The following is a 17131-nucleotide window of genomic DNA, read 5'->3' as shown; positions in this document are numbered from 1 at the left end:
AGTTCTTATTTTTGGGTAATTAAAAAATCCAAAAGAGGGCTGGGTGCGGTGGCTTACACCTGTAATCGCAGCCCTTTGGGAGGCCGAGGTGGGTGGATCACAAAGTCATGAGTTCAAGACCAGCTTGGCCAATATGGTGAAACCCCGTCTCTACTAAAAATACAAAAATTAGCCGGGCATGGTGGTGGGCACCTGTAGTCTCAGCCACTTGGGAGGCTGAGGCAGGAGAATTGCTTGAACCCAGGAGGTGGAGGTTGCAGTGAGCCGAGATCGAACCACTGCATTCCAGCCTGGGTGACAGAGTGAGACTCCGTCTCAAAAAAAAAAAAAAATCCAAAAGAAAATATGACTATAAGTGAATATACTGGAATTAAGTGTCTTTGTTGGCCAAATAGCTGTGGCAGTAGACAATAAATGAGCTGTTATTAAGATAAGCAATTTTTTTTTTATTTTTTTTGAGACAGAGTCTCGCTCTGTCGCCCAGGCTGGAGTGCAGTGGCGCGATCTTGGCTCACTGCAAGCTCCGCCTCCCGGGTTCACGCCATTCTCCTGCCTCAGCCTCTCGAGTAGCTACGACTACAGGAGCTCGCCACCACGCCCGGCTAATTTTTTTGTATTTTTAGTAGAGGCGGGGTTTCACAGTGTTAGCCAGGATGGTCTCGATCTCCTGACCTCGTGATCCGCCCGCCTTGGCCTCCCAAAGTGCTGGGATTACAGGCATGAGCCACCGTGCCCGGCCTAGGATAAGCAATTTAAGCGATTTTTCTCTAACATGGGGAAACATCTAAGAATAAGAGAGGGAAGTTCTCTATTTTCCTGAAGCTTTCATACTAGCAGAGAAGACAAATAATAGATACTGCGAAGATAGGATGATTGAAGAATGCAGTGATATAAATTTGGGGGAAGAGGAGGGAGGCAGAGCAAAGAAAGTTCAAGGCCTTGGCCAGACGTAATGTCTCACACCTTGTAATCCCAGCAGTTTGGGAGGCTGAGGCAGGCTGATAGCTTGTGTCCAGGAGTTCGAGACCAGCCTGGGCAATCCAGTAAAACCCTGTGTCTACAAAAAAATACAAAAATTACCCAGGCATGGTGGCACGTGCCTGTGGTCCCAGCTACTTGGGAGACTGAGGTGGGAGAATCGCCGGGATGTCGAGATTGCAGTGAGCTGAGATCGTGCCACTGCACTCCAGCCTGGGTGACAGAGCAAGAACGTCTCAAAGAAAAAACGACAACAACAACAACAACAAAAACAAGGCCTGTGGTTGGGGGAAGGTTGTAACTCTAAAAAAGACCCATGTGGCTACAGCGAGGGACACTGGGTGTAGGTAGAGATAAGAAGAGTGATACTCGGTTCTCACATCACGGTGGACTGAATATAGGCCCGGGGGAGTGAGAGACCATCCACCCCTGTGATCTGGGGCAAGTCACCAGCCCTTTCAGAGAAGCTTCCGTCTTCTCTGCAAAATGGGACAATACCTTGCTTCACAAGCTTGCAAGGATCAAAAGAACTGGTAGTGGGCCGGGCGCGGTGGTTCACGCCTGTAATCCCAGCACTTTGGGAGGTCGAGGCAGGTGGATCACTTACTTGAGCTCACGGGTTCGAGACCAGCCTGGGCAAAATGGCGAAACCCCGTGTCTGCTAAAAATACAAACATTAGCCTGGCGTGGTGGCAGGTCCCAGTGATCCCAGCTACTCGGGAGGCAGAGGCAGGAGGATCGCTTGAACCCAAGGGGTGGAGGTTGCAGTGAGCTGAGATCGCGCGCTGCACTCCAGTCTGGGCAACAGATCAAGACTGTCTCAGAAAAACAAACAAAAAAGAACTGGTAGAGGAAGCGCTTTGCATACTACCGTTCACAGTATTATTACAAATACAACCATTGGGAAAACATGCAGAGCATAGCCCCGAACTCACGAGCTGCGCCGACCTGCGCGTGCGCGACAGGCGGGCGGAGCCAGGGCAGTCCAGGCACCGCCTTGACCCGCCCCAGCCTCTTCCCCTTTCCTGTTCCTCCCACTTCCGCGGGCTCCCAACTGTGCGTCTCCTGCGCGGTGACGTCAGGTGCGTGCCCCTGTCCGGCAGCCGAGGAGACCCCGCGCAGTGCTGCCAACGCCCCGGTGGAGAAGCTGAGGTGAGTGCGGGGCGCGAGGTTCCCCGCGGGAGCGACCACCTTACCGTCCCGTCCTCGCCGTCTCCGTCCTCTCCCAGTCCTCGGGGACACCCCGTCTGCGGGATCGTGGGGGGGCCCTGGAGCACGGGTTGTGGGGGGAGTGCCCGGCTCGCGCTGCGTCCTCCGGGCGGGCGCGGGTCCGCGTTCTGTGGGGGAGCCGGGGCGGGGGTCGCGGCCGGGGAGGCAGGGGGCGCCCGTCTGCGGAGGGGCGCGCGGCCGGGGCTCGGGGCGCGAGCGGGACCGGGCTGTCACCGGCAGCGGCGGAAGGAAGGGGGTCACACCCATCCTGGGCGCCCGGGCTCCCCTCCCCCCAGCCCGGCCCGGCTGGCTCCTAAGGGCGGCCGGGGGCCTCAGAGCGACTCGCGGGCGCCTGGGCCGGGCCGGGCGCCGGTCCTCGGGGCTCGCAGGCTGCGTTCCGTGCCCTGCGCTCCGGCCTGGACTTCCTGCTCCGCCGGGCGCCGCCGCGGACATTTTGCGGCGGGGGGGGTGGGGGGGGCGGGGGAGGGGAGTGGCGTTGCGGCCGCGGCGGGGCGGCGGCTGGAGGGCAGCTCGCGGGCTGCCCGCGGCGGTGCCTGTCCGCGCTCCCCTCCGCGCCTGCCGCGTCCTCTGGGCGGGGTGGCCCCGAGCCCCGGGCTCCAGGCTGCTCTTCCTGCCGGAGGTCGAGTTCCTAGCATTTCCATCCGCTCCTCCAGCCCGCTCCCTGCCGATTTAGCTGAAGCTTCCCTTTCGGGGAGTTACCTAACCACCTCCCGAAGCCGTCGTTCTGCTGCTTGGTTAATTCCTCTTATCGGGGGGGAATTTTCTTTGTTCGTTTGTTTTTCCTCCCCTTTAAGTCCAAGATAAATGCAGTGTGGAAGATTACGTCATCGCGGTATAAGGAGTGAGACTTAACTCCTACAAGTCAGGGGCTTAAATTCAAACAGCATTTTGCAGCCTTAGTCGGTCACCCGGTGGCTTATCCTGCCTGCTTCCCAACACGTCGTATTCACAGATGATGTTTTGAAAGCTTGTTACTTGTGTTCATGACCGCCTTCAGTGCACCTAAAAGCTAGGAAGGTTTAAAATCCCAGGATTAATTTGTGTCAGGGAATAAAGTGTAACACAACACCGTCCACGGCCCCTTGCGTGGCATTAACTTTAAATAGAGGTCCCTTTGACTATACTAGAATGAAGTGGGTTTATTTGTGGGAACACTTTTCGGTCCAAAATGACTTTCCCGGACTGTTTATTCTCCTTTATGACTTACTGCATGCTGGGAATCTCCCTAGGTTGATTCAAGTGCACTTTTTGTGGTGAAGTTGTGTTGAAAAGAGGATCAGTTTATGCCTGATCTATGCTAGACATTTTAGTTTTGTTATTAAAAACGAGACTTCGATCTTTAAGCAAAAAACTTAATATTTTCATAATTTTGAGATCACAATTTTTATTTTTTTTGAGACAGGGTCTCAAGACGTTTCTAAATATAATGGATATTGCACTCCCAAGCTGCAGTGCAGTGGCGCGATCTTGGCCCACCGCAGCCTCCGCCTCCCGGGGTCAAGTGAACCTCCCACCTCAGCCTCCCGAGTAGCTGGTACTGCAGGCATGTACCACCATGCCCCGCTAATTTTTGTATTTTTTGTACAGACAGGGTTTCGCCATGTTGCCCAGGCTGGTCTCGGACTCCTGGGGTCAAGCAGAGATCACAATTTTTGTTCCCTAGGGTGTTTACATTCTAAATTTTGTATCCTTCCGCGACTGCAATAGTATCACACAAAAATGTTGACTCTGTAAAGCAAATGAGATCCAATTGTGTAATGCGTTGTTGTAAAGATAATTCATGTCGAAACAAATGCTTTCCCACTGTTTCTCATTTCTGTAGAGAACAGATTGGTAAACACTTAAAAGAAGTGTAGGTTCAAGGCAGCTTTCTGTAGTGTGTAGGCATTACAGACCATTGGATTGGTGTGGAACTTGAATCTTCTGAAATACATTTGTTAGCCTTGATGTAATATTTTAGGTATATAAAATTGGAACACATCTGCCTTATTTTCTTGAGCTTTCTATATTTAATGATTTTAAATAATATCAATTTGTATCTTTCCTTTTAGAAAATAACAGTAGTTTGAATTTATATATATATATATATTTTTTTTTTTTTTTTTTTTTGAGAAGGAGTCTTGCTCTGTCTCCCAGGCTGGAGTGCAGTGGCACGATCTCAGCTCACTGCAAGCTCTGCCTCCCAGGTTCATGCCATTCTCCTGCCTCAGCCTCCCGAGTAGCTGGGACTACAGGCGCCCGCCACCACGCCCGGCTAATTTTTTGTATTTTTAGTAGAGACGGGGTTTCACAGTGTTAGCCAGGATGGTCTTGATCTCCTGACCTCGTGATCCGCCCGCCTCGTCCCCTCAAAGTGCTGAGATTACAGGCGTGAGCCACCGCGCCCGGCCTGAATTTATAGTTTTTATACTGAGATGGAGATAAGAGATTGGTAATCAACTAAGTATTGAATGAGCTCGTTTTCGGTAATTTCTTCAAGACCAGAAAGGTATCACATCCTCTGTTTATACTCTTAAAATGTTTTCATGTTACAACCAATACCTGTTCGTATTAAACTTAATTTTTTGGGAATCTAAGGCAGATGTTATAGCCTAGAGTAGTATAGGGAGTTAAATAAAAAATTGGTGATTTTTTTTTTTTTTTTTTTGGAGACAGGGTCTTACTCTGTCGCCCAGGCTAGAGTGCAGTGGTGTGATCACAGCTCACTGCAGCCTCGGCCTCCCAGGCTCAACTGATCCTTCCACCTCAGCCTCTGCAGTAGCTGGGACTACGGTGCATGCAACCAGACCCGGCTAATTTTGGTATCTTTCGTAGAGATCGGGTTTCGTCATGTTGTCCAGGCTGATCTGGAATGCCTGAACTCAAGCTATCTGCTCCTGTTGGCCTCTGAAAGTGCTGGGATATAGGCATGAGCTGCTGTGCCGCTGACAGGCTTTCTTGGAAGTAAAAGACAAGTTGTGCTTTTATTTATAGATGTATTTTAAATGCACTTCTCTATTGTTTTAGAGTTTTTTTTTTTTGTTTTTGTTTTTGAGAGGATGAGAAACAATGAGCACCTTAGGCTACAGGGCTTCCTTTGAAGGGGAGAGAGGGTTAAATATTGTGTTAACATATCTTCCATGAAAATATCTCTCTGTATTAAAAGGCTTCATTCTGGAATTTTATGGTAATGCCTTATTCAGTGTTCTCTTCCACATACATTTCCTCATTAGATTGTAAGTTCTGTGAGGGCAGGGCTTTGGCCTGGCATGGTCACCCCATTGCTAATGCCTAGAATACTGCCATACATACAGTAGGTTTTAAGAAATATTTTTCAAGTGAATGAATTTGATGATGTCTGAGGGTTAACGTTTTCCCTAATATTCCATGGGCCTTTTTGCTGTGTTTCCTGAGACAGCTTTTGTGCTTGGTCAGCCATATCTTTATTTGGGCTCATTAAAGTAGTGATTACTAATCTACTCTTGCTTGACTTTTTCCATCTGTTTAGGTCAGTATCTTCTGCAGCTGCACTGTCTGGACAATTTACCATCACTTAGAAAATCTGTGATGACTACTAGTTCTCTTACACTCCTAAAAATTATTCACTTAATGTTTGTTTCCTTATCTTCCTTTATTTCTTTGTTTGCAAATAACTTTTACCACTTGTTCACTACTGTATCAGATTCCTGGTCACGTTATGCTTTGTGTCTTACTAGTTTCTACTTTTAGTTTCTCATACCTTCAGTCCAAAATATTTTTACTAAAGCAGTTTTCATTACTTGCCATTTCAGCTACCTTTGCTGCTGCTGCTGCTGTTTTAAGTCCTGAATGTCAAAACTCTTCTGGGACATTGATCTCAAACTGCTTATTCCGTGAAGTGAAACCAGGCTTTCTGCCACCAATGTGGCGTCCCTTTTTGCAATTTTAGAAAAATATTTTTTAAATCAAAGATTTGGCATTAGCCATTATACTAAAGTCCAGAACAATTTCTAATAGAGCAGAAAACTATATTGTTCAGCCATGGTATTCACTAAGCATTGGTGCTCTGTCACCTTAAGAGAAAGTCTGATTTAGGCTCTATTACTTACTGTTGTTCTGTAACGCTTTACACTTTAACCTTGCATCCTTTTCTGTAAAATTAAGCCATTGCCATTTGCCATTTCAATTCTGCTGTGTGTTCTTGATTGGTATATTGCTACTATAGTGATTAAAAGCATAGACTCTGGAACCAGACTGCCTGGGTTCAGATCCTGGTTCTGCCACTTATTAGGTATGTGCAGTCTAAGTAACGTCTTTGTGACTCAGGTTTACTTCCTCTAAAATAGGGGTAGCAGTAGTGCTTACCTAACAGGGCTGCAGTGTTAGGAAGATTGAATTAATATATATGAAGTGTTTAGGACTGTTCACTGGCACATAGTGAGTGCTGTATAGATTTTTGCTCTTGGCACAACTCTGAGGACCCTTCCCCGCCATCTTTGAGAAGCTGTGTTTCTCTCAAACATAAACATTTTAATAACCATCCTCCTCCCGGACTAATCTGATGAATCCAAAAACATTTCTTTTTTCTTTTTTGAGACGGAGTTTTGCTCTTGTTGCCCAGGCTGGAGTGCAATGGCGCGATCTCAGCTCACTGCAACCTCCGCCTCCTGGGTTCAAGTGATTTTTCTGCCTCAGCCTCTTGAGTAGCTGGGATTGCAGGCATGCGTCAGCGCACCTGGCTAATTTTGTATTTTTCGTAGAGATGGGGTTTCTCCATGTTGGTCAGGCTGGTCTCGAACTCCTGACCTCAGGTGATCCGCCCGCCTCGGCCTCTCAAAGTACTGGGATTACAGGCATAAGCCACCACGTCTAGCCCAAAAACATTTCTAAATGAAGTGGAGATTGCTTTACTTTTTTTTTTTCTTTTTTTTTTTGAGACAGTCTCGCTCTGTCACCCAGACTGGAGTGCAGTGGCGCGATCTTGGCTCACTGCAACCTCTGCCTCCCGGGTTCAAGCGATTCTCCCGCCTCGGCCTCCTGAGTAGCTGGGATTACAGGTGTCCGCCACCACGCCCGGGTAATTTTCTTTTTTTTTTTTTATTTTTTTTATTTTTTTATTTTTTATTGATCATTCTTGGGTGTTTCTCGCAGAGGGGGATTTGGCAGGGTTACAGGACAATAGTGGAGGGAAGGTCAGCAGATAAGCAAGTGAACAAAGTTCCCTGGTTTTCCTAGGCAGAGGACCCTGCGGCCTTCCGCAGTGTTTGTGTCCCTGGGTACTTGAGATTAGGGAGTGGTGATGGCTCTTAACGAGCATGCTGCCTTCAAGCATCTGTTTAACAAAGCACATCTTGCACCGCCCTTAATCCATTCAACCCTGAGTGGATACAGCACATGTTTCAGAGAGCACAGGGTTGGGGGTAGGGTCACAGATCAACAGGATCCCAAGGCAGAAGAATTTTTTCTTAGTACAGAACAAAATGAAAAGTCTCCCATGTCTACCTCTTTCTACACAGACACGGCAACCATCCGATTTCTCAATCTTTTCCCCACCTTTCCCCCCTTTCCATTCCACAAAACCGCCATTGTCATCATGGCCCGTTCTCAATGAGCTGTTGGGTACACCTCCAAGACGGGGTGGTGGCCGGGCAGAGGGGCTCCTCACTTCCCCGTAGGGGCGGCCGGGCAGAGGTGCCCCTCACCTCCCGGACGGGGCGGCTGGCCGGGCAGGGGGCTGACCCCCCCCACCTCCCTCCTGGACGGGGCGGCTGGCCGGGCAGAGGGGCTCCTCACTTCCCAGTAGGGGCGGCCGGGCAGAGGCGCCCCTCACCTCCCCGATGGGGCGGCTGGCCAGGTGGGGGGCCGAACCCCCACCTCCCTCCCGGACAGGGCGGCAGGCTGGGCGGTGGGCTGACCCCCCCACCTCCCTCCCGGATGGGGCGGCTGGCCAGGCGGGGGGCTGACCCCCCACCTCCCTCCCGGACAGGGCGGCAGGCTGGGCGGTGGGCTGATCCCCCCACCTCCCTCCCGGACGGGGCGGCTGGCCGGGTTGAGGGGCTCCTCACTTCCCAGTAGGGGCGGCCGGGCAGAGGCGCCCCTCACCTCCCGGACGGGGCGGCTGGCCGGGCGGGGGGCTGACCCCCCCACCTCCCTCCCGGACGGAGCGGCTGGCCGGGCAGAGGGGCTCCTCACTTCCCAGTAGACGCCCGGGTAATTTTCGTATTTTTAGTAGAGGTGGGGGGGTTTCACCATGTTGGTCAGGCTGGTCTGTAACTCCTGACCTCACGTGATCTGCCTGCCTCGGCCTCCCAAAGTGCTGGAATTAACAGGCGTGAGCCGCTGCATTCCGGCCTCCTTTACATTTTTATCCGTTACCTTTACCATTGTCATAGAAGCAAGGGTGTCAGGCCTCAGGTATGCAGTATAGTCTGTGGACCCATCAGCATAAGCATCACCTGGGAGCTCATTAGAACTATCAGGATTCATCCCAGTCTTACTGACCCAGAATCTTATTTTAATGAGATCCCCACATGATTTTTATGTGTATTAAGGCTTGAAGCACCCTCTTCAGGACTGCTAGAGTGATGTCTCAAATTTCGGAAACAATGTGAATGCTTTATTTCATTTTATTTTCCTATGGAAGCATAACCTGGTTTATTTTAAGCAGTGTACCACAATTTATTGCAAGGATCATAATCTGAAAATGAATCTGAAGCATATTTAGTTTTTAAAGGAATTGTAGTTTCCTGCCTATTATGTAGAATTGCCTCATGTCTGCCCATTATCAGGAACTAATGTGTTATTTAAAGTTTTTTTTTTGTTTTTTTTTTTGTTTTTTTTTTGAGATGGAGTTTTGCCCTTGTTGCCCAGGCTGGAGTGCAATGGCATGATTCTCCGCTCACTGCAACCTCCACCTCCCGGGTTCAAGTGATTCTCCTGCCTCAACCTCCCGAGTAGCTGGGATTACAAGCATGTGCCAGCATGCCTGGCTGATCTTGTATTTTTAGTACAGATGGGGTTTCGCCATGCTGGGAGTTTCTCCATGCTGGTCAGGCTGGTCTCAAGCTCCCGACCTCAGGTGATCCACCCACCTCGGCCTCCCATAGTGTTGGGATTACAGGCGTGAACCACCGCACCCAGCCGAATTACGTATTTTTAAATTTTATTTTTATTTTTTAGAGATAGAGTCTTGCTATGTCACCCAGGCTGCAGTGCGTGGTGTGATTATAGCTCACTGTAACCTTGAACCCCTGGGCTTAAAGGATCCTCCAACCTCAGCCTCCCAAGTAGCTGGGATTGCAGGCACGCACCACCACACTTGGCTAATTGTAAATATATATATATATTTTTGTTGAGATGGGGCCTTTTTATGTTGCCCAGGTTGTTCTTGAACTCCTGGCCTCAAGTGACCTCCCACCTTGGCCTCCCAGAGCTGTGGGATTACAGTTGTGAGCCTCTGCACCGGGCCTTAATTTTTTTTTTTTTTTGAGACGGAGTTTTGCTCTTGTTGCCCAGGCTGGAGTGCAATGGCGCAATCTTGGCTCGCCGCAACCTCCGCTTCCCAGGTTCAAGTGATTCTCCTGCCTCCACCTCCTTAGTAGCTGGGATTACAGGCATGTGCCACCACAGCACGGGGCCTATTATACATTTGAACTTAAGTGACATTTTATTGAAAACTAATTGTGGTGTCGAGGAATGGTCTAAGCATATGATTAGGATAATTCATATTCATTATGAAAACTTAGGTGAAATACAGACTTGGCATTTAGCTTGTCGAATGTAAACATGTTTTCTGCTTTCTTTGCTAAAATCATATTTCCAATTTCAAGGGAAAATGTTAAGAACCAAAATCATCTTTTTCAGCTACCCGCCTGAAAAAATTATTGCTATTTTTCTTTTTTTTTTTTTTTTTTTTTTTGAGAGTCTCGCTCTGTTGCCCAGGCTGGAGTGCAGTGGTGCGATCTTGGCTCACTGCAACCTTGCCTCCCAGGTTCAAGTGATTCTCTTGCCTCAGCCTCCCAAGTAGCTGGGATTACAGGCGCACACCACCATGCCTGGCTAATTTTTGTATTTTTAGTAGAGATGGGGTTTCACTATGTTGGACAGGATGGTCTTGAACTTCTGACCTCAGGTGATCCGCCTGCCTTGGCTTCCCAAAGTGCTGGGATTACAGGCGTGAGCCACGGCTCCCAGCCTGTTATTTTTCAAGGGCCAGATTGAATTTATTTCTCTGATGTTTCCTTTTTCCTTCTTTAACTATATGGTGTAGGAGAAATTCTCCAGGACTATCCCTGAGAGCTGGGGGATCAGTGTCTCAGGAACACCTGTGTTTATTACCTGTGTCGATTCTCTGTGTCTTAAGTGGCCATTTGAAGCCATCTACATCCTTTTCAATTAAAAGATTATCAGTAGGCTGGGTGCGGTGGCTCATGCTTGTAATCCCAGCACTTTGGGAGGCTGAGGCAGGCAGATGACCTGAGGGCTGGAGTTCAAGACCAACCTGGCCAACATGGTGAAACCCCGTCTTTACTAAAAATACAAAAATTAGCCATGGTGGCATGCGCCTGTAATCCCAGCTACTTGGGAGGCTGAGGCACGAGAATCGCTTGAACCTGGGATGCAGAGGCTGCAGTGAGCGGGAATGCACCACTGTTCTCCAGCCTGGGCGACAGCTGAGACTCCGTCTTAAAAAATTAAAAAAAAAAAAAAAGATTATTGCAATTCATTACTCCTTGTGGAAGGAGGAGAGGTGTCTGAGAACAGATCAAATGAGGAACAGATGATGAAACCAGAGGGAGATGGAGGTGGAATAAAAGAATATTATGTTAATTAGTGTTAAGGGGTATGAGAAAAGAGGATAAATTTAGTAGAAGAAAGCATAAACAAGATTTCAGCTATGGTTCATTTGCTTTGCTGGAAGACAGTTTAGGAGTATTTGTAATATTTTTAGTTTGTTTTTAATCTATATAAAAGCAGATGAGGAGTGGGAAGTGAAAGAATAATGTTACTTGAATAACATCTCTGGCTTCAGGGATTTTCATTACAACTTTACTAGTATTTGTTTCATTAGTTGAATACTGTTGGAGAAGAACTCAGTTTTAGATAAATTCTGAAATGGAATTAATACATTCATATCACTTGCCTAAAAAACATTTTTATTATAGGGTTTAAGATTAACAAGATTTTAAAATAAGTGATTAGATTTTAGAATGTGTAAAGTTTGGTTTATCAGATAACTTGAAAGGATAGTTCTATGGATATCAGTGTTTTTTTATCTTGCTATTTTATTCATGCTGTTTCTTTGCTCTGTTCATCATAGGGGCAAAGGAAATGTTAGATCATCCTAATAGTTGATAAGCTAGTAAAGATGAGGGTGGGGGATAATTTTAGAGTAAGGCCTGTGTGGCTTAGTGTGTTTCAGAATATCTGAAAGACATTTCCATGGGCTTGGGTGTCAGATAAATTAGAAACCCGCCGGGCAGAGTGGCTCGCGCCTGTAATCCCAGCACTTTGGGAGGCCGTGGCGGGCGGATCACCTGAGGTCAGGAGTTCGAGACCAGCCTGGCAAACATGGTGAAACCCCGTTTCTACTAAAAATACAAAAAATTAGCCGGGTGTGGTGGCATGTGCCTGTAATCCCAGCTACTCAGGAGGCTGAGGTAGGAGAATCGCTTGAACCCGGGAGGTGGAGGTTGCAGTGAGCCGAGATTGCACCACTGCACTTCAGTCTGGGTAACAAGAGCAAAACTCTTGTCTCAGGAAAAAAAAAAAAAAGAAACCCTTTATTATATCTTCATCCTGGAAATCATAATGTATATAAGTTTATTTTAAAGGGTTAGGGGAGTTAGATGGTCAATCAGTTTAACTTCATGTTTCTTTCTTTTTTTTTTTTTTTTGAGATGGAGTCTTGCTCTATCGCCCAGGCTGTAGTGCAGTGGCATGATCTTGGCTCACTGCAACCTCTGCCTCCCGGGTTCAAGCAATTCTCCTGCCTCACCCTCCCGAGTAGCTGGGATTACAGGTGCTCGCCACCATGCCCAGCTAATTTTTGTATTTTTAGTGGAGATGTTGGCCATCTCCACTTTAGTGGAGACCGTGTTGTCCAGGCTGGTCTCGAACTCCGGACCTCAAGTGATCCGCGCCCTTCAGCCTCCCAAAGTGCTGGGATTACAGGCGTGAGCCACTGCGCCCGGCCTAACTTGATGTTTCTTAAACTTGTTTGATGGCGTTTCATCCTCCCCATCACCCCTATGGAACACCCTTTTTTATTTTATTTATTTCTTTTTTTTGGAGAACGGATTCTTACTCTATCACCCAGGCTGGAGTGCAGTGGGGTGATCTCGGCTCACTGCAACCTCTGCCTCCTGGGTTCAAGCAATTCTGCCTCAGCCTCCCGAGTAGCTGGGACTACAGGCATGTGCCACCATACCCAGCTAATTTTTGTATTTTTAGTAGACCCGGGGTTTCACCATGTTGGCCAGGCTGGTCTCAAACTCCTGGCCTTAAATGATGTGCCTGCCTTGGCGCCTCCCAAAGTGCTGGGATTACAGGCGTGAGCCTCCATGCCTGGCTGTTTGACCCATTTAAAAAATGGCTTGTGGTATATAAGACAAATTGTTTGAGAATCTGAATGTAGGTACTTCTACCTCATCAGCTAGAACAAAGAAAGTCTAAATAATCATAGTTTGTTTTGTGGTTGGCATCTCACCTCATAACTTTTAAAAGAAAGGTTCTCAATTTGTCACATTTGCTGCCTAGGTAATGTAGTGACTTATTTTATGCTGCAAATGTATGCTTGTTTAGGATTTCTGATATAGGCTGGCATGATTTCATTCTTGTAGACTTACGACCAAATTACTCTGTACTGATTCTGAAAAGATTTGTCTTTTTGGTGCATGTATAAGAACATAAGTTGCCTGATCTTAAGAGTTTTTTTCTGGTGGATGTGGTGGCTCATGCCTGTAATCCCAGCAGTTTGGGAGACCTAGGTGGGAGGATTGCTTGAGGCCAGCAGTTTGAGACTAGCCTGGTAGCCTGGTCAACATCGTGAGACCGTGGCTCTATTTAAAAAAAAAAAAAAAAAAAAAAAAAAAAGATTTTTTCCGAACTTATCCATTTGTCTATGGTACAAACCTATCCTCTAATTTTTCAAACCAAAAAACTTCTTTATAACTTTGTCCTTAAACCCTCCACCTCCAATCTGATGACCTATTCTCTATTTCTATGCTACTGCCGCAGGGCAGATCCTCCATTTCAATCTTAGATTATTACCCTAGTTTCTTAGCTGACTTCCTTGACTATCTGGTTGTCTTTGGCAGTCCGCCTTGGAATACAGGCACAATATTGATACTCCTAAAACACTGTTCATGGATATGGAAGAAGTGACTGTTCTGCTTAGCTTTTAGAGTCTATATGACTTGGACTCATAGTTTTTTTTGTTTGTTTCTTTTTTCCACTTTGCATGCTTGCTTGTGCCTTTTCTCCTGATACTCCTATCTAACTAGAGATTTATTTTCGCATTATTTTAGATTACTCTCCCATGTTTACTCTGAAAATCTGTGGCACTCGTATTTCATAGTGTAAAATTGTAGCAATCTGAGACTACTACAGTTGTTACCCTCTTCTCCTTATAACCAGTAAAGTATACTAGATGATGTAGGATGAACTTTCTAGCATAGAATTTGGTACAGAGTAGGCATTTAGTAAATTATTGAAATGTGTTAAAGGCCTTTGAAGGCAAGATTTCTGTTACCCAGTGTAATGCTGTAGTAGGCATTTAGATATCTTACTTAGATAACTTTTGTAATAAGTTAATGGAGTTGGTTCTTGGAAGAACGAAATCCTATTTTAACAGATGTTTTAGGTCCTAACTTGTGTCCTAATTAGAGAGGGTCTGTTAGGTGCTTGGGATCTTGTTCTTCAACCGCACACATACCAGCACAACTACTGTTACATTTCTTTTGCGCTTTTTTCCCCTTTAGAACAAAAAAGGATTTAACGGTTATGTGCTTCTGATAACATTGTATTACTTTGTTGGTAACCTTCACAACTTTTTTTTTTGAGACAGAGTCTTGCTCTTGTCATCCAGGCTGGAATGCAGTGATGCCATCATGGCTCACTGGAACCTTCGCCTCCCGGGTTCAAGTGATTCTTGTGCCTCAGCCTCCCGAGTAGCTGGGATTACAGGTGCGAGCCACCACACTGGCTACTTTTTGTATTTTTAGTAGAAATGGGGTTTTGCCGTGTTGACCAGGCTGGTCTGGAACTCCTGACCTCTTATGATCTTCCCACCTTGGCCTCCCAAAGTGCTGGGATTACAGGCGTGAGCCACTGCGCCAGGCCTTCACAATCATCTTTAGTATGTATAACATTTCATCCTGTGGTGTATTATTACTCGTTTTTTTTTGTTACATTAACTGTTTTGATGATATAGCATCTCATTGTTTCTTGATAAAGTATTTCCTTCTTTTTGGATAAATTACCTGAAGTGGAAATATATGTGTAGGGCATTAAAAAAACAAAAAAACAAAAAACCTTGTGTTTTCCTAATATTTTGAGGGAAAATCTTACTGTAATCTTTCTTTCCTTCTAATCAAATACTCTTGTGAATGCTCTTTTTTAAAAATTTTTTGAGATAGAGTCTCGCTCTGTCACTCAAGCTGGAGTATAATGACGTGATCTTGGCTCACCCACAGCCTCTGCCTCCTGGGTTCAAGGAGTTCTCCTGTCTCAGCCTCCTGTGTAGCTGGGAGTACAGGTGTGTGTCATTGTGCCTGCTAATTTTTGTATTTTTAGTCGAGACGGGTTTTGCCACGTTGGCCAGGTTGGTGTGGAATTCCTGACCTCAAGATCTGCCTGCCTCGGCCTCCCAAAGTGCTGGGATCACAGGTGTGAGCCACTGCGCCTGGCCTTGTGAGTGCTCTTATTTTGTTTTCAGGGGTGTATAATTGACTTTCACTTTGATGGAGTTTAGAACACAGCCTGCTATAGAAGATTGCCTAGAGAAGATTTTTTTTTTTTTTTTTTTTTGAGAGTCTCACTCTGTTGCCCAGGCTGGAGTGCAGTGGCGCAATCTCACTGCAACCTCTGCCTCCTGGGTTCAAGCAATTCTCTGGCTTCAGCCTCCTGAGTAGCTGGGATTAAAGGCACTTGCCAGCACGCTTGGCTAATTTTTGTATTTTTAGTAGAGACAGGGTTTCACCATGTTGGTCAGGCTGGTCTCGAACTTGACCTCAGGTGATCCACCCACCTCGGCGAGCCACCGCTAAATTGCCTGCATATTTGGATTATTTCACGTTGATAGTAAGAGTTCATAGTTGAGTGTTAAGTGCTCTTTGCAGAGTGACTGACAACCTGTGATGGTGATACTATTGTCTCTGTTTTACAAAGGAAGCGAGGCTTAAAAGAGTTTTAAGTAGCTTGCCCAAAATCACACAAGAATGGGAATATGAGCTTTAGGGCTGCTTAATTGAAAGCATATGCCCTTTACTGCAACTCTGTAGTCTTCCTTGGGCATGTTAGAGACTTGAGAAATACTTGCTGTGTGATTAGGATATTTCGTCTCTTAAAATAGGGCGAGGAGGGTTACAGCCCTTTCTGTAATATTTTGAATCTCTTGGCTACAAATGTGACACTTATTAAATTAAATTGCTCTTTGAGATTGGAATGAAGGGATTTCTGAAAGGATTGATAAAATTAGCAAATAACCCTCTCTAGTAGAAGCAAGGATTTTTCTGAGTTCCCTCTTATGCATGATATTTAGATGCTTTTACTTAACAACTGTTCTGATCTTTTTAGGGCTGTTTCTGCAGATTTTAATTTTGCATAAGAATAAGGTGCCATATTAGGTATTTACTCTCTGCTAGGTGGTGTACCAGTTGCTTTATATACATTACTTCATTTCTCTGTAGTGGTCTTGTGAATTAGATGTCAATTTGTAGAAGAGAAAGTTAAGGCATAGAAGTGAAGTAACTTGCCAGGATCATACACATTGAGGTGGAGCTAAGATTGGAACCCATATTTGCTTGTCTTTAAAAATCTCGTCTTTTTTTGGGGTGGGGGGAGGGGTCAGAGTCTCTGTCAACCAGGCTGGAGTGCAGTGGCATGATCTCAGCTCACTGCAACCTCCTCCCGGGTTCAAGCGATTCTCAAGCCTCAGCCTCCAGAGTAGCTGGGATTACAGGTGTGCGCCACCACGCCTGGCTAATTTTTTGTAGTTTTAGCAGAGACGGGATTTCACCATGTTGGCTAGGCTTGTCTTGAACTGCTGACCTCAAATAATTGACCCACCTTGGCCTCCCAAAGTGTTGGGATTACAGGCCACTGTGCCTGGGCGTTTTTTTCATATTACTACTTTAGTCAACAAAGTTGTAAAAGACATTTAAGAATTTTATTTTTTCCTGCCCTTAATATACTGTTCAGTATTGTATTGGCTGCATTGGGAGGGGGAATAAAGAAGTATAAGCCTAGTTGTTCTCTCAGAGAGCTTAAAATCTATTAGAGGGGCTGGGTGAGGTGAGGTGGTACATGCTTGTAGTCTCAGCTACTTGGGAGGCTGAGGCAGGAGAATCGCTTGAGCATGGGAGGCAGAGGTTGCAGTAAGCTGAAATTGCGCCACTGTGCTGCAGCTTAGGTGACAGAGTGATACCCTGTCTCCAAAAAAAAAAAAATCTATTAGAATAAACTAAGCATATGTGACTAAAAATAACATGGTTAATTACTCCGGTGATTCATTTATTCGGTGAGTGTGTCCTGTGTGACTGGTATTGAGCTATTTTGTGGGCATACAGCAGTTATTACCTTTATGGAGATTTCCTTATTTTTAAAAGTCTGTTTCTACTGCCATATGACAGATAAACAAGATAATTATAGATTATGACCTTACAATAAAGGAAATAAGGTAATATGAAAGGAGTGTAAGGAGGGAGAGCACTATTGCCCTGGATAATGTGGTCAGGGGAGGACT

General features: G+C 46.2%; 1 protein-coding gene across 7 annotated transcripts in view; it reads left to right on the top strand.

The window, feature by feature from the left end:
* The first annotated feature begins 1918 nt into the window (after positions 1–1918).
* Positions 1919–17131, top strand: part of CDC42 (cell division cycle 42) — a 39285-nt gene continuing 24072 nt past the window's right edge. The window contains exon 1 of one of the 7 annotated variants that reach the window (XM_019012320.4): positions 1919–2130. The gene's annotated coding sequence lies outside the window, so the exon portion shown is untranslated. Of the gene's footprint in view, positions 2131–7108; positions 7244–14234; positions 14353–17131 lie in introns of those variants that run through there. The other 6 variants (XM_019012326.4, XM_055387293.2, XM_055387299.2 and 3 more) reach the window with 6 other exon arrangements.

Source organism: Gorilla gorilla, chromosome 1, assembly GCF_029281585.2.
Source record: "Gorilla gorilla gorilla isolate KB3781 chromosome 1, NHGRI_mGorGor1-v2.1_pri, whole genome shotgun sequence".
Classification (NCBI taxonomy): domain Eukaryota; kingdom Metazoa; phylum Chordata; class Mammalia; order Primates; family Hominidae; genus Gorilla; species Gorilla gorilla.
This window is presented reverse-complemented; position numbering and strand designations above follow the sequence as displayed.